This window comes from Petaurus breviceps, unplaced genomic scaffold (genome assembly GCF_028583685.1).
Source record: "Petaurus breviceps papuanus isolate PSGF00001 unplaced genomic scaffold, PetGlider_PUasm1.0 551, whole genome shotgun sequence".
Classification (NCBI taxonomy): domain Eukaryota; kingdom Metazoa; phylum Chordata; class Mammalia; order Diprotodontia; family Petauridae; genus Petaurus; species Petaurus breviceps.
In genome coordinates, this window is record NW_027186372.1 from 19567162 (window position 1) to 19582905 (window position 15744).

General features: G+C 35.8%; 1 pseudogene; it reads right to left on the bottom strand.

Moving 5' to 3' along the window:
- Positions 1 to 12133: 12133 nt before the first annotated feature.
- On the bottom strand, positions 12134 to 12815 carry LOC138172854 (galectin-related protein pseudogene; annotated as a pseudogene).
- Between the last annotated feature and the right edge of the window lie 2929 nt (positions 12816 to 15744).

A 15744-nucleotide genomic window follows, 5' to 3' on the forward strand; every position in this document is an offset into this window, starting at 1 on the left:
TCCTTCCTTCCTTCCTTCCTTCCTTCCTTCCTTCCTTCCTTCCTTCCTCCCTCCCCACATGATTGAGAAAGAAATAAAATGTTGTTATTTAACAATTAAATAAAACTTTAAAAGCTTTACACCACATCTCAGGGTTACCCCTATAACCCTGGGGAAAATGCCCTTTGGAAAGTTAGTATTTCTGTGGATTTATAAAACCTATTTTAAAATATTTTTATTCTATTAACTTATTAATTTTCATGACCAGTCAATGTCATGGGAGTAGGATAGCATAGGGTGTGATCTTTCCTATCAGACCCTGAATCACAAACCTATGTTTGTTTGCATTCTATTTTGTGGAGTGTATTTGGGGCTGGAGACACTGAGTGGGAACTTTAAATATATAAATCCTTCAATCTTATTTCATAGAGTTTTTTTTATATACTGCATGACATTTTTGTCTTCTTGTGACTTCAATGCTCATTACTAAATTTCTTTTTTTTCTTTTTAAATAATTTTTAAGCAATTGGGGTTAACTAACTTGCTCAAGTTTACATGGCCCGTTATTTCTGAGTGTGGTGCTAAGTATCTGAGCCCGGATTTGATCCCCCGATCCTGACACTGGGGCTGGTGCTCTTACTCGCTGAGCCACCTGGACACCCCTCATTACTCAATTTCTGACACATAATTTCTTGTTCTGAGGTTTTGAGAGTCCTGACAAGTAGCAACTCTCCCATCTTTCTAGTTACATGATTTCCTGAAAGATTAAAAACTAACTCTAGAAGATATTAATAGGAAAAAGACAAGGAAGAAAATAGATAGTGAAGTACAGGTGCTCAGTAATGTGGCATCGTTTTTTATGGCTATTTGAAGCAAATATGTCTCTTTTCAAAGTCAGGAGCCTCATGTAAGAGCCAGTGGATGAGTATGTAAAACAGCCAATTTATTTAAGCCCCTAAATAACCTAAATCAATAATAAAAGGTAAAATAAATGACCGGTAACAAGTGTAACTGATTGTGGAAATGAAGCATAACATATGCATTATTGTACCTAACTGCATGTGCAATGCTCTTTAGACAGGATCTTTTGCTAGTTTGCCAAATCTTACAGCATGGTACAGTGCATAGAAGCATATTAATGGATGATGACCTAGGAGTGGGGAAGTTCTCATTAACTGCACAGTGATTTGTTAGTCTGGGAGTTAAATTTTTGCCTATTGGGAACAAATTCTGATGGATAACAGTCATAAATTTGCTCCATGTCCTGTTTGCAGCCAAAGTCTCATTTCTGAATTTTGTTCTTCCTTTTGTTGGTATAGAGATCTTTAGGACTTGTGATATTGAACAATTGTCTTTATTCCTCTGATCTGAAATAATTGTTTTCAAAGAATTCTACTGTTTAACTATGGGGATAGATAAAACGCCAGTAAATAGCATATATGGATCCCAACTTAATACTAACTTATATACTTGCCATCATGGGGAGGCTAAAAAGCACTCGTTCCACAATGCCACCCCCAAGACAATACGGTCTCAGAGGCAGTCATCTTTCCTTCCTTCCTTCCTTCCTTCCTTCCTTCCTTCCTTCCTTCCTTCCTTCCTTCCTTCCTTCCTTCCTTCCTTCCTTCCTTCCATCTCCCTTCTCCATCCCTCCCTCCTTTCCTTTCTTCATTGTTTCCTTTAAAAGGTCAAAGTCTCCCACTTCATCCGTGGTCATCTCCAGTCATCCTGACCTATATCTTGCCACTGGACCCAAATATTTCCAGAGGAGAAAGTGAGGCTGGTGATTTTGCACAGTCCTCCTTCACTTAAATCCAATCCACTTGCAATTCAAGGCATCACCTCCCTTATACCATGGTCCTATCTGAGAATGAAGGACAAAAAACAGCAAAAACAACCACAACCACCTTCCTATAGGTATTTACATATTCTGGGATCACATGTCAGAGAAATCTTATTATTAGCCCTCATTGAAAGATCAAGAATTCTAAAGTGATCAACTGTGTCTTCTATATTTCAGCACATGTTGCTGTAGTGTCTTCAACTCAACACAAATTAGTCATCAGTAAGCATTCCTTAATCAGCAAAATAATTTTTGTATTTTATTTACTGTCTTCAGAAAAGAAGCATATTTCCAAACTATTGGGTACAGGTGGTATCTGTTGAGACTAGCCTATTTCTGACATTTTCTAACATAAAATAGAAACTTATTTCCTATATTTCATTGAGAAAATGAGCCCTAAAATAATTATAGAGTATTGGAGCTATAAGGGTATTTACAATACAAAACACAAAAAGTCAGAGATAAGGGAGACCTTAGTACAAAAGAAGGTTGAAATTGGAAAAAGTTCTAAAGGTCATCTCATCCAATAGCCTCATTTTACAGGCCTAGTATCAAATTCCTACAGTCTTTGACTGCTATAGTCTTATGACTTCCGAAAGTCAAATGCCAGAGATAGGAATGAATTGGAGATAATAAGCGGAGGGAAAGCACTGGCAATTAAGGGAGATTGAGAAAGGATTCTTAAGCTAGAATTTCAAAGAAGTCAGAAGATGGAAGCAAGGAAGTAGAGAATTTCATGCATAGGGAAAGAGTCAGCAAAAATGCTCAAAGTTGGAACATGCAAGATAGATTGGGAACAACAGGAAGTTTAGCTTCTCCAAAACAGAATCTGTGTTTCAGCTTAAATGGTGTTTAAAGGACAAAAGAAAAAAAAGAAAGATCATTATGTAAGATTTTGATGTTAAGAATGATGACTTTGGATTCTATACAATAAGTATAGCCGTTACTGTTTCTTTCTAAGTAAAGTTTCTTCAGAAATAACTCATTTTTTGTGTAAGGTTAATCTTTTTGTATTGTTATTTTTCATCCTTCTTCAAGGATTGTATCTGGGTCTACTTCCTAATGCAAATCCAAATAATCTCAGTGCATTCATTAAACAATTGTCCCTATGAGATGAATATGGGACACATGGTAAAGATTAATTTTGTCAATATTCAAATGTTGTTGGATACAAGTACTATATAATTATGGTTTTTGCAGACAAGATTTGTATTATCCTATTCCATTTCCAAAGATATTTTCACTACATAAATAAGTCATTATTTATACTCATAATATTCTTCCTTCCCATCTCCTGATCAATAAATTTTCCTTTCTTACTTCTAAAGCCCTATCACAAAATAAGTATTATCTATCTTTAGTCTTTTCCAATGTAGATAATGACAGTATCTCAGGACTGGACAGGTCTTTGGAGATATCTTTCAACACCTTCATTTTACAGTTGTAGAAATTGCACCATATAAATAAGGTTGGGCTGAAGTAGCAGAACCAGAACTAAAACCCAAGTGATCTGAGCTTAGTGCTATTTCTATTCTCTTTGTTATCCTATATTCTCTTTCTGTATTGTTTGAATGTATCTTCAAGAATCAAAAATCTTTTCTTAAATCTTACATGGTTTAATTGATCCAATGTTGGTGCATCAGATTGTTGACTTAAAGATGATTCAACTAGTGAAATTTTGCAATCTCTCTTATTTTCCTTGGTGAGATGGAAATTAGTCAGTATAATTTGTAAGTGGTTTTGGAATGATTCTAGAGATGGAGACCATTTGGTAAGATAATGGTGGTTTCTCTATTTCAAAATAGCCATAGAGTTTTAATTATCTCAATGAATGTTATGCTTAGTGGCATTTCTGGTTAAAATCCTAATTAGCCTTCTGAAGCTAATGAGCATGTAAAAGTTTGGCTTATGGCTTATTATCCCACTCATTAAAATGAATGATAGGGCTAGTGCTTAAAACCTGCCAGTTTTGCACTGACATAATTATTTATGAAAAGGCCTTGCCCCAGAAATGGAAATAATGATAATTAGATTTAATCTTGCCATGGTTTTGGTATTTTTTTCCTAGGAAAAACAAATGCCTATAGGGTGTTAATTTCTAACAGTGTAGACTTTACCACACAGATGCTAAAGGCAGGGAAATAAACCCTTGTCTTATAGTTAGTACTCATATCTTCCCACGTACTCTTGAAAATAGAGGCCCTCCACAGGTACCTTCTGAGTAATTTTTGTACATATAATCTAGATTGCTACACCTGCTGAGTTTTCTTAAGGAATGTTTCCTTCAGGCTATGTATGTTGTTTCATATGGAAAGGTTAAATACTACAACAAGAGTTTAGAAAATAATACCATTCCAGCATCTGATTACTTTTGGTAGGTAAATTTGACACAAGAGTACAGAGGTTTTCCTAAACGAGAATGTTTAAACTATGACATGAAACTATTGACTACTGAAAGTTATAATGCATTGAGAGAAAAAAAAAGTGTCCAGATTTCAGGAGGTGGGAAGTATACTGAACTCTGCCCTAGTAAATGACAATTGCATTGTAGTGTTCAGTCCTGAGTATCACATTTTAGAAAGAATTTTGATGAACAGACAAGAGTCCAGATAAATGTGATGAGATTGCTCAAGGTTGCAGGGGTTTCAGAGATCTAGTTTAGCTTTTTGTTTTACAGTTAAGGAAACTGGAGCTTACAGAGGTTAATTGACTAGTCTAAGGTCATACAGGTATAAAGAAGTAGGGCCATATTTGCTTCAAGATCCTTTTTCTTATTGCCAGATCTTTGATTATATATGAGGGCCCAAGTAGTGACTGAATTATATTCAGTCTTGATGGTTTTCTAGAAACCTATTCATGGTTTCCATTAAATATGATTCTGGGAAACATCATAGTTGCTTTCTAGTTTTCAGGATTGGATAAAAATTAACTTTTGTGTGGGGATTAGGACTCTTTCTAAAACTCAGTTGGATTGTGTGTGTGTGTGTGTGTGTGTGTGTGTTTAACAAACCTGCCCTAAGGTGTGAGGGAAAATTTGTGCTTCTAGAAAAGTCAACTACCTCAATTATTCAGATTATATAGCTGTTTTTAATAAAAGAAAAATGAAAGTGTGATTTCTTCTTCATAAAGAAAATGTGTAGAATGACTTGGGATGTCTGAGGAAACATGATCTACTAAAAGTTGGCCATAACTACACTTATCTCCAAGTGTTATCCAGAAATAAGTAATGATGGATTCAGGAAAATATGGGTTCCCAGTCATATGGCTATTCTTTCATTTCTCAGGATCTTTTTTATGATTTTGGGGCATTCTACAAAGGCCTTCACTCCTTTAACAGATTCTGTCGTCTTCCTCTATGAGATTATAGTCAAAATATTACTTGGAATACTTTACCTTTAGAGCTCTTCATATAAGAAATTTCCCATAAGTGTGGTTATCCAGCAGGTTACCTTGGGAGATAACTACTATAAATGACATTCCTGAAGTGGCCATTATGTTGGTGGGAAGTTGGGAGGGAAATGATGAATTGTATGTGATATTTTTTATGAAAAATACTAAATGATCTGTGCTATCATAAGTGTATTACTTCCATCAATGTCAATCAGAACCCTTTAATTCCTCCTCATTCCGATTGATTTGCTAAAATGTTCAGCACAAAAAGAGATTCACATTCAACATGCTAGAATCTTTTCTTTTGTACTTTAAATATTTCATAATACCAGCACAGTGTGATTCATATTGCATGTTGTCTCTTTTTATGAATTATATGATTATTGGCTAAGAGTTGAAAAGGATCTTATAAGTCAATTAGTTGAATGCTCTCATATAGCTGAGAAAACTAGAGATTGAATAACTTGTCTAAAGTCATACAAACAATAAATTTCAGGGCTGGGATTTGAATGAAAATCTTCTGACTACAGATATAGTATTCTTTTCATTGAATGATGCTCCCTTCTTGAAAGGAAAAAAATATATAGTAATAGATATAAAAAAGGTAACATGAGAAAATTATGGAAGCCATTTCAGGTCCTACCACATGAATGAAAATCTTTTCTGAATGATGAAAATATCTTAAACATGATTTCGGTTCAAAATTTCAAAGTTAATTTTCATTTATTTCCATTTGTCTTGAAGTTTGTTCTCATAATCCACTTAGAATTTACTGAATCCACTCAGAATTTATGAACCCTGGGGACCAATTTTGTCACTCTGACAGCTTTTTTTTCATCTTACAAGCTCCCTTGATCTCCTTCACCTTTATTGATATTCCCTTATTACTCAAACTGAAATATTTAAAGCTCTCAAAGTAATCATGAAGAATTAAATACACCAAAACAAGGAGTCAAGAAGGACTTCTTTCCCATTGCCACAGCTATACAAAGTGTCACACAATTCTTGATAATGGGACTTGGGTAGGGATTCAGCACTGCTTATTGGTCCAAGATAATTTGCACACACACACACACACACACTTTCCCAAATCTATCTTAAGTATACAGATCTATTAAAATAGGTCACATTCATGGCTGTTTTGCTTGTCAGAACTTGTCAGAGAGAGTTAGAATGATGAGTTGTATCTTTCGTTGTTGTTGTTTTGTCATGTCTGACTCTAGTCCATGGGGTTTTCTTAGTAAAGATACTAGAATAGTTTGTTACTTCTTTCTTAACTCATTTTATAGATGAGGAAACTGAGGTATACATTATGAAATGACTTGCCCAGGGTCACCATATCTAGTAAGTATCTGAAGTCGGATTTGAACTAAGATCTTGACTCCAGCCACAGTGTTCTATCCATTGTTCCACCTATGTGCCCTTTGTAGCATTCACAAAGTCTCACAAGTTCTTCTCACAAATTCTCACAAATACTCACAAGTTCTTTCATATAGTCATCATTCTGGTCATTCTTGAAAGTCAAAGAGTCAATATCCAGTCTTAAAAATCTTCCTTACACAAATTATGAATTTTGTAATTTTGTAAAAGTTAAAAGATTTCTACTCTACACTCTCACTCATTCTCCCCCCTCCCCCCAAAAAAATATGGCTAAAGAAATGTTTCTAGCAAAGTATGACTTTTGATGAAAAAAAAGAGACAGCTTGAAATTAAGTCTAGTGTTAGTGGTATTTGTCCCTAAATAATGTATTATCAAGCAATAGGCATCATTCAGGGGCCAGTGTGATATACGCAGGACTAAGAAATGTATGACAGCTCCTAGTCTATAGCCAGTACAAAACAGCTGCACATGCAGAAATTTAATGAAATCAAAGCTATCTATAATCATACCCCAAAAAATCTTCTCAATCACATTTTTTCACATGAGTATAGATAACTTTGATTTCTTCTTTTGCAAAGTGCTTGTTCATATCATTTAACCATTTATCAATTGGATAATGGCTTTTATTTTTAAAAATTTGATTCAGATCACAATATATTTAAGAAATGAGACCTTTATTAGAGAAGCTAGTAATAAAATACTTTGATAATATTTCATTTTCTATTGTACAGTTAGCAAAATGTAGTTTCCTTGATTATCTTTAAAAAATTTTTTCTAAAATGGTCAAAGGATATGAAAATGCAGCTTTCAGATGAAGAAATAAAAGCTATATAAAGTCAAACCAAAAATATTCTCTAAATCATTATTGATTAGAGAAATGCAAATCAAAACAACTCTGAGGTACCACAGCACACCTATCATATTGGTTAACACAATAAAGCAGGAAAATGATATATGTTGGAGAAGATGTGGCAAAATTGGAACATTAATACATTGTTGATGAAGTTGGGAACTGATCCAACTATGACACAGAGAAATTTGGAACTATGCACAGAGGGCTATCAAAGTGTATGTACTCTTTCACCCAGCAATACTGCTTCTAGGTCTCTTTCCCAAAGAGATCATACACATGGGAAAATGACGCACATGTACAAAAATATTTATAGCTGCTCTTTTTGTGGGGCAAGGAATAGGAAATTCATATTATACACTGTCTTAGGTAGGAGAAGGGGAGAGTTGGGGATAAAATTTGGAACTGAAAATCTTATAAAAGTGAAAGTTGAAAACAAAAAGATAACTTAAAAAAGAAAAATTATGAAAATTAAAAAAAAACAAAATTATATATTTTTACTTGGTCTGTTATCATGATTGCCACCCCTGCCCTCTTCAATTAAGTTGAAGCATCATAGGCTCTGTTCCAGTGTGTTTATAGGGATATAAACAATTTAACTATTGTTTTGGAAATATAGAAATTTATTATCTATTTATTATTATTATTATTATGTATTACTAATTTTTAAGCTACCAAACTCTTTCATGTTTACATTTTTATGCCTCTTTCCAGTTTTCTTCTGAAAGTCAGATTTTCTCTTCAACTCTTGTCTTTTCATCAGAAATTTTTGAATGCCTTCTAGTTCATTAAATGACCATTTAATCCCTTGAAGGAATATATTTAGTTTTGTTGGGTAGGTACCATATGCCTAGCCTTCTGGTCCTTTAAAATGGAGTATTCTAAATCATGTATGGTTCTGACTATGCTTCCATGATGTTTGATTATTTTCTGACTGCTTGAAATATTTTCTCATTAGCTTGGGAGCTCTGAAATTTGGCTATAAGGTTATTGGGAGTTTTGATTTTGGGATGTCTGTCAGGAGGTGATGATGGATTCTTTAAATGTCTATTTTATCCTCTGAATCTAATATACTGGGGGCACTTTTTCTTTTTTTATTTTATTTTAATCAAATGCTTTATTAAATTCTACTTGACATCACTCATTTCCACAAGATATAGAGTTACAAATTTTCTTCCCGTTTTTCCCCTACCAACCATCCCAAAATAGCCATCCCACCAGATATCCCCTCCTCCAATCTGCAGTCCCCCATGTCTTCTCCCATACCCCCTCTAACTTTGCAGTAGGGCACAGTGGATCTCTATGCCCCAGTACCTGTATACATTATTTCCCAGTTACATGTATAATATGTTGATAATAGTATACATACACACATTTACACATTTGATTTTAAAACTTTGAATTCCAGATTCATTCCCTTCCTCTCTTGTCACCCACCCTTGCTGGGAAGATAAGCAATTCAATATAGGTTGTACATGCGTATGTATATGTGTATGTGCATGTATTGTACAAAACATTTCCATAGTGGATACATTGTGGAAGACTGACTATATTTCCCTCCCTCCTATCCCACCTCCCATTTGTTCCATTCTCTACTTTGATCCTGTCCCTTTTCAAAAGTGGGTGCTTCCAACTTCCCTCCCCCCCAACCTGCTCTCCCTTCCATCATCCCCACCTCTCATCCCCTTCCATGGTACTCTCCTGTAGGGTGAGATACCCTATTTAGTGTGTATGTCATTCCCTCCCTCAGTCAAGTTCAAGGATAATAAGGTTGACTCATTCCCTTTTGACTTCCTGTTCTTCTCCTCCATTGTAACAGTTTTCCCTTGCTTATTCTCTATGAGATAGTTTACCCATTCTGTCTCTCCCAATCTTCTCTCATTATATTCCTCTCTCACCTCTTAATTTCACCTTTTAAGTATCATCCCTTCCAATTAAATTCGTCCCGTGCCCTCTATCTATGTATACCTGTACCCATATATACACACATTCAAATATGTATTCATATACCATCCTATATAGACATATATGTATGTGTACATATATATGTATATATATTCCCTTCAACTATTCTCATACTGAGAAAGGTTTCATAAGTTAAAATTGTCATTTTTCCATGCAGGTATGTAAATAGTTGAAATTTGCTAAGTTATTTATGATTTATTTTCCCTGTTTACCTTCTCATGCTTTTGTTGCTCCTTTTATCTGAATGTCAAATTTTCTATTCAATTTTGTTTTTTTCATAAAGGATGCTTGAAAGTCTTGTATTGCACTGAAAGACCATATTTGCCCCTGAAACATGATACTTAGTTTTGCTGGGTAGTTGATTCTTGGTTTTAATCCCAGCTCCTTTCACCTCTGCAATATCATATCATATGCCAAGCCCTTCAATCCCTCACGGTAGAAGGTGCCAGATCCTGTGTTACAATGATTGTGTTTCCACAATAATGAAATTGTATTCCTGGTTGGTTTCAATATTTTCTGCTTTATCTGGGAATTCCAGAACCTGGCTATAATATTCCTAGTTTTTTTTTTTTCATTTTCGGATCTTTTTCAAGAGGTGATCGGTGTATTCTTTCAATCACTATTTTGCTCTATGTTTCTAAAATATCAGAGCAATTTTCCTTGACAACTTCTTGAAGGATGATTTCTAGGTTCTTTTTTTGATAATTTCTTTCATGGAGTCCAATAATTTTTAAATTATCTCTCCCTGATCTGTTTTTCAGGTCAGTGTTTTTTTCAATGAGATATTTCACATTGCTTTCTATTTTTTCATTTGTTTGGATCTGTTTAATAGTATCTTTATCTCTCATAAAGTCACTAGCTTCCACTTGCTCCAATCTAATTCTGAAAGAATGATTCTCTTCAATGAACTGTTGAGATTCTTTTTCCATCTGGCAAATTTGGCTTTTTAAGTGATTCTTCTCCTCATTGTCTGTTTGAGCCCCCTTTGTCATATGAGTTAGTCTATTTTTTAAGGTGTTATTTCCTTCAGTTAGGTTGTTGACTCTCATTCCATAATTTTCTTGCATCATTCTCATTTCTCTTCCCAATTTTTTCTCCATTCCTCTTATTTGATTTTCAAAATCCTTCTTATGGTCCTCTATGGTCTATAACCAGCTTGTATTTTTCTTGGAAGCTTTTGTTGCAGAAATTTTGACTTCACTGTATTCCTCCTTTTCCATGCTTTGGTCCTTTTTGTTCCCAAAATAGGAGTGTAAAGTTGGATTTCTCTCTTTGCCTTCTCATGTTCCACTCAGTTACTTGACTTTTGGGCTTTTTTGCCACAGTAGGACTCTGCCAGCAGACAGGGGAATTTTGTCCCAAATGCTGGGGTTTTCTCAGCTACCAAAGGCATTAAGTTGGGTGCCCTCTCTGAAGCCTCCACATGCTCTGGCAAGCTGTTCATACACCCCTGGACCTCCACCCTAGACTGCAATCCAGATCCAAGCAGGTTAAAGCAAGAGTAATTACCCTCAGACTGGTCACTTGGTCCCCCTACAATCTGCAGGCCAGGAGGTGAAACTGCCATGTGGTGGCAGCTATGCCAGGTTTCCTCAGTTGATTCTCACCCTGGAGGCAAAGGCCAACCACACTCCCAACTACTGGATCCCAAAGTCCACATTCAATAACCTTTCATATTGTCTTCAGCATTTATAGATTTATAATTCTGGAAACTGCCACAGCTGCTGGTAATTTGAAGTCTCTCCTGACAGCAGCTGGTCAGGCTGCCCTTGGGCTAAAGTCTATAGCTCGAGCAGGGCTGGGGTCAGCTCCCAGAACAGTTTGTTGGCTGATTCCTGCCAGCCTCCTGGGCTGTCCTCAGTGGGATGTTAGTTTCTATATATCATTTTGTGGGTTATGTAGCTCCAAAGTTTGTTCAGAGTCACCTTTTACATGAATTGGAAGGGATGGGAGCTGGAGCTGCGCAGAGGTCCTCTTTCTACTGCACAGTATTGACTCCATCCTGGGGGTGCTTATGCTTGATAATTTCTAGAAATAGTATTTCCAAGCTCTTTTATTTTAAATCATGACTTTCAAGTATTCCAAGAATTTTTAAATGATAACTTCTGGATCTATTTTCCTAATTAATTGTCTTTCCTAATGAAGTATTTAACATTTTCTTATATTTTTCATTCTATTGACTTTATTTATTATTTCTTTTCTGTGTGTTTCAAAAATGATAAGACTTTTTCTTTATCCTACAGACCTAAGTCATTTATACATTCAAAACTTCATGACTCACTATTCTGTATGCACTCAATTGCATTGCTCATCTTTCTAATACATACACTGAGTATAAACAAATAAATACCAAGAAAATTTTAAAAGCTGAATTAATATTATGATATGCAAAAAACTTGAACAACCTATATTCTATGTAAAAACCTTGACTAAAATGTCATTGGCTCTGCTATATGAAACTACTTCAGTACAGAAACTGCTTTCACAAAAGAAATATTTTCTGTGCATCAAGTTTAAAATAATTATTTTGGCATTTTGGTTTACAGATATCCTTCTTCAAAGGAAAGAAGAACACAGTTCTGCCAAGTAAGCTCCAGTCCCCTAATGACCCCAGGCCCACTCTAGTTTGACAGGAACAAAACCCAGCTTAAATATATTGCTTTGCTCTAGGTCAATGACCTGGTGTCTTTTACCAAAAGCTTTCTTCATGTCAGTAAACCTCAGTTCAAGTCCTAATTTTTGGGTTCAAACTGTATACACAGAAAAGACTGTGAGGCTTTTTTTTGGTTTGTTTTGTTTTTGTTAAGTCTCCAGATCCTGGTAGAAATGCTCTTCTAGACAACTGATGGTGAAATCTGTTCCTATTTGGAATAGAAATGTTGATATGGACAGCAATGTCAATGAACTGGAGGTCTCCATTGGCATTCATTGTGCAAATTGATGACAGTCTTTCAATTTGATGGTAAAAATAATTTTAAAAAATGGTACCCATCTACAAATAATGTAAATCCCGACTTTTCATGAAGGATTTCCACTGTAAATGACTGATTTGGGATGAAAGGAAAATAAGGAATTTCTGATTGTTCTTCACCTCTTTCTATTGATATAAATGACTTTCCGAGCAGTTGCTTAACTGTAAATACTCCTTTCACTTCAGTGACCACATCTGCAGGTGGTCTTTGAGTCCTCACATGTGAAACTGATTTCAAAACTTTCAGTGTTGAGGTCTACAATCCCCATCACAAAGATCTTCTTATCTGGCCTCATTCTACCTTTAATATGGTATAAATTGGTACTATCAGTCTTGGAAAATACACATCTGTTTGGCCAGGAGATTCCAAGGAGTTATTGTAAAGCTCATACTCTAGTTTCACTGCCATGTCTCTCTCAGCTACCAAGCTTAACATGTTGTTGCATAGCTGCAGGAGGCATGGCCAGGAAAGGGGAGAAGGGTGGAGAGAATTGGGGGCAGGGATTGGATACCCAGGTTCTGCTGCCTGGGGCGGGGGGAGGGAAACTCAGGTTTGGGGCAGAGTTCTGGGGCAGAACTAGGGTTCTTTTGGGCACAGCACTAGCAGGGCATGCCCATGCTGTTTTATTATTTGTTCATGTCTCAAGAATTCATAAGCTTCCACTTGCTCAATTCTAAATTTTAAGGAACTATTTTCTTCAGTGAATGTTTGTGCCTCTTTTTACAATTGGTCAGTTCTGCTTCATTAAGATTTCTTTTCTTTGGGGGTAGAGCAAAGATGGCAGAGTAGAAGCAGGAAATTCTGTTACCTCCCCCCACAACTACCTCAGATATCTATAAAATATGACTCTAAACAAATGTTAGAGTTACAGAACCCACAAAGTAACAGAGAGAAACAAATATCCTACTTAAAGCAGCCTGGCAGGCCTACAGGAAGGGTTCATCACAGCACACTTCAAGCTGATGGCAGTTCCATGTGAGAACTAGGGTTTTGGCCCCAGGGAGGCAGCAGCCAGAGCAGTCTTCATGAGAGTTAATCACCAGCAGCAATGGCCATTTCCAGACTTTTCAACCCATAAACACCAAAAAGAAAGTAAAAGGTCGGTCAGGAACTCTTTTGGAAAGGAAGGGCATGGTCTGGTCCCTGCTCCTGGGGTGAGAGGTGGAGGAGGCATGGCAGTTGCAGCTTCAGTGTCTGCTGTGTGGCTGACTCAGGAACTCCTGGCCTACAGATTGTAGTGGGACCAAGTGACCATTCAGTGGGTAATCTCTCTTGCTTTGACCTGCTTGGATCTGGGTTGCTTTCTTGGGCAGTGGTTCTGGGGTGAGAAACACCAGTTTGCCAGTGTAGTGTCTGTAGAGAGGGTGCCCTCCTCAGACCTCAGACAACATTTGTGAAAACCCCGGTGATTTGGGACAAAGTTATTCTCTCTGAAAGCAGAGTTCTACCATGGAAAAGAGGTTGAAAGTCAAGTAATTGTCTGGCAATATGAACAAGCAGAGGAGGCACAAATAGACCATAGATTCCTTTTTTGGGGACAAAGAAGATCAAGGCATGGAAGATGAGGAAGACATTGAAGTCAGAACTCCTGCATCAAAAGCTTCCAAGAAAAATATGAATTGGTTACAGGCCATGGAAGAGCTCAAGAATAATTTTGAAAATTAAGTAAGAGAAGTGGAGGAAAACTGGGAAGATAAATTAAAATGATGCAAGAAAATGATGAAAAAAGAGTCAACAAACTGACTGAAGAAAATAACACCTTAAAAACAGACTAACACGAATGGCAAAAGAGGTCCAAAAAGGGAATAAAGAGAAGAAAGCCTCAAAAAGCTGAATTTGACAGAAGGAAAATGAATTTCCAAAACTTCCTGAAGGGAATGATTCCTTCAAAATTAGATTGGTGCAAATCGAAGCTAATGACTTTATGAGAAATCAAGATACTATAAAACAGATCTGAATAAATGAAAAAAAATAGAAGGCAATGTGAAATATCTCATTGGACAAACCACTGATGTGAAAAAATAGATCAAGGAGAGATCATTTAATAATTATTGGGCTACCTGAAAGCCATGATGAAAAAAGAACATAGAAATCATCCATCAAGAAATTCTCAAGGAAAATTGCTGTGATATTTTAGAAGCAGAGGGCAAAATAGAAATTGAAAGAATTCACTGATCGCCTTTTGAAAATGATCCCAAAAAGAAAACTGCTATAAATATTATAGCCAAATTCCAGAGTGCCCAGGTCAAAGAGAAAATATAACAAGCAGGCAGGAAGAAACAATTTGAATATTGTGTAAACACAATCAGGATAACAGAAGATCTAGCAGCTTCTACATTAAGGGATCAGTGGACTTGGAATATGATATTCTGAAGGTTAAAGGAGGTAGGACTAAACCCCAGAATCACGTACCCTGTAAAACTGAGTATAATGTTTCATGGGAAGATATGGTCATTCAATGAAATAGAGGACTTTCAAGCATTCTTGATGAAAAAAAAAACAGAGTGGAATGGAAAATTTGACTTTCAAATACTAGAAGCAAGAGAAATATGAGAAGGTAAACAGGAAAAAGAAATCATAAAGAAATTATTAAAATAAAACTATTTACATTCCTACATGGTAGAACAGTAATTGTAACTCATGAGACTTTTCTCAGTATGAGAATAGTTGAAGGGAATATATATGTATGCCTGCATATATATGTTTATATAGGAGGGTATTTGTGAGTGTATAAATACATATGTGATTGTGTATATATGTGTACATGTATACATAGACAGAGGGCATAGGATAAGTTTAACTAGAAGGGATGATATCTGAAAAAATAAATTTAAGAGGTGAGAGAGGAATATAATGGGAAAAAATAAGGAGTGATAGAATAGGGTAAATTATCCCATATAAAAGAGGCAAGAGAAAACTTTTGCAAGGGAGGTGAAGAACAGGAGGGCAAAAGGGAATGGGTCAAACTTACTCTCATTGAATTTGGCTTAAGGAGGGAAAAACATATACACCAAATTATTTATCTTACCCTACAGGAAAGTAGGGGGGAAGGGGATAAGAGGGGGAATGATAGAAAGGAGGGCAGATTGGGTGGGAGTGTAGTGAGAAGTAGACACTTTTGAAAAGATAAAGGGTCAAAGTAGAAAATAGAATAAGTGGGGAACAGGATAGGATGGAGGGAAATATAGCCATTCTTGCTCAATATATCTACTATGGAAATGTTTTGTGTTACTACACATGTATAACCTATATTGAAATGCATTTCCTCTCAGTAGGGTTGGGTGACAAGGGAAGGGAAAGACTCTGAAAATCAAAATTTTAAAATCAAATGTTAAAAAAAATTATATATATATATATATATATA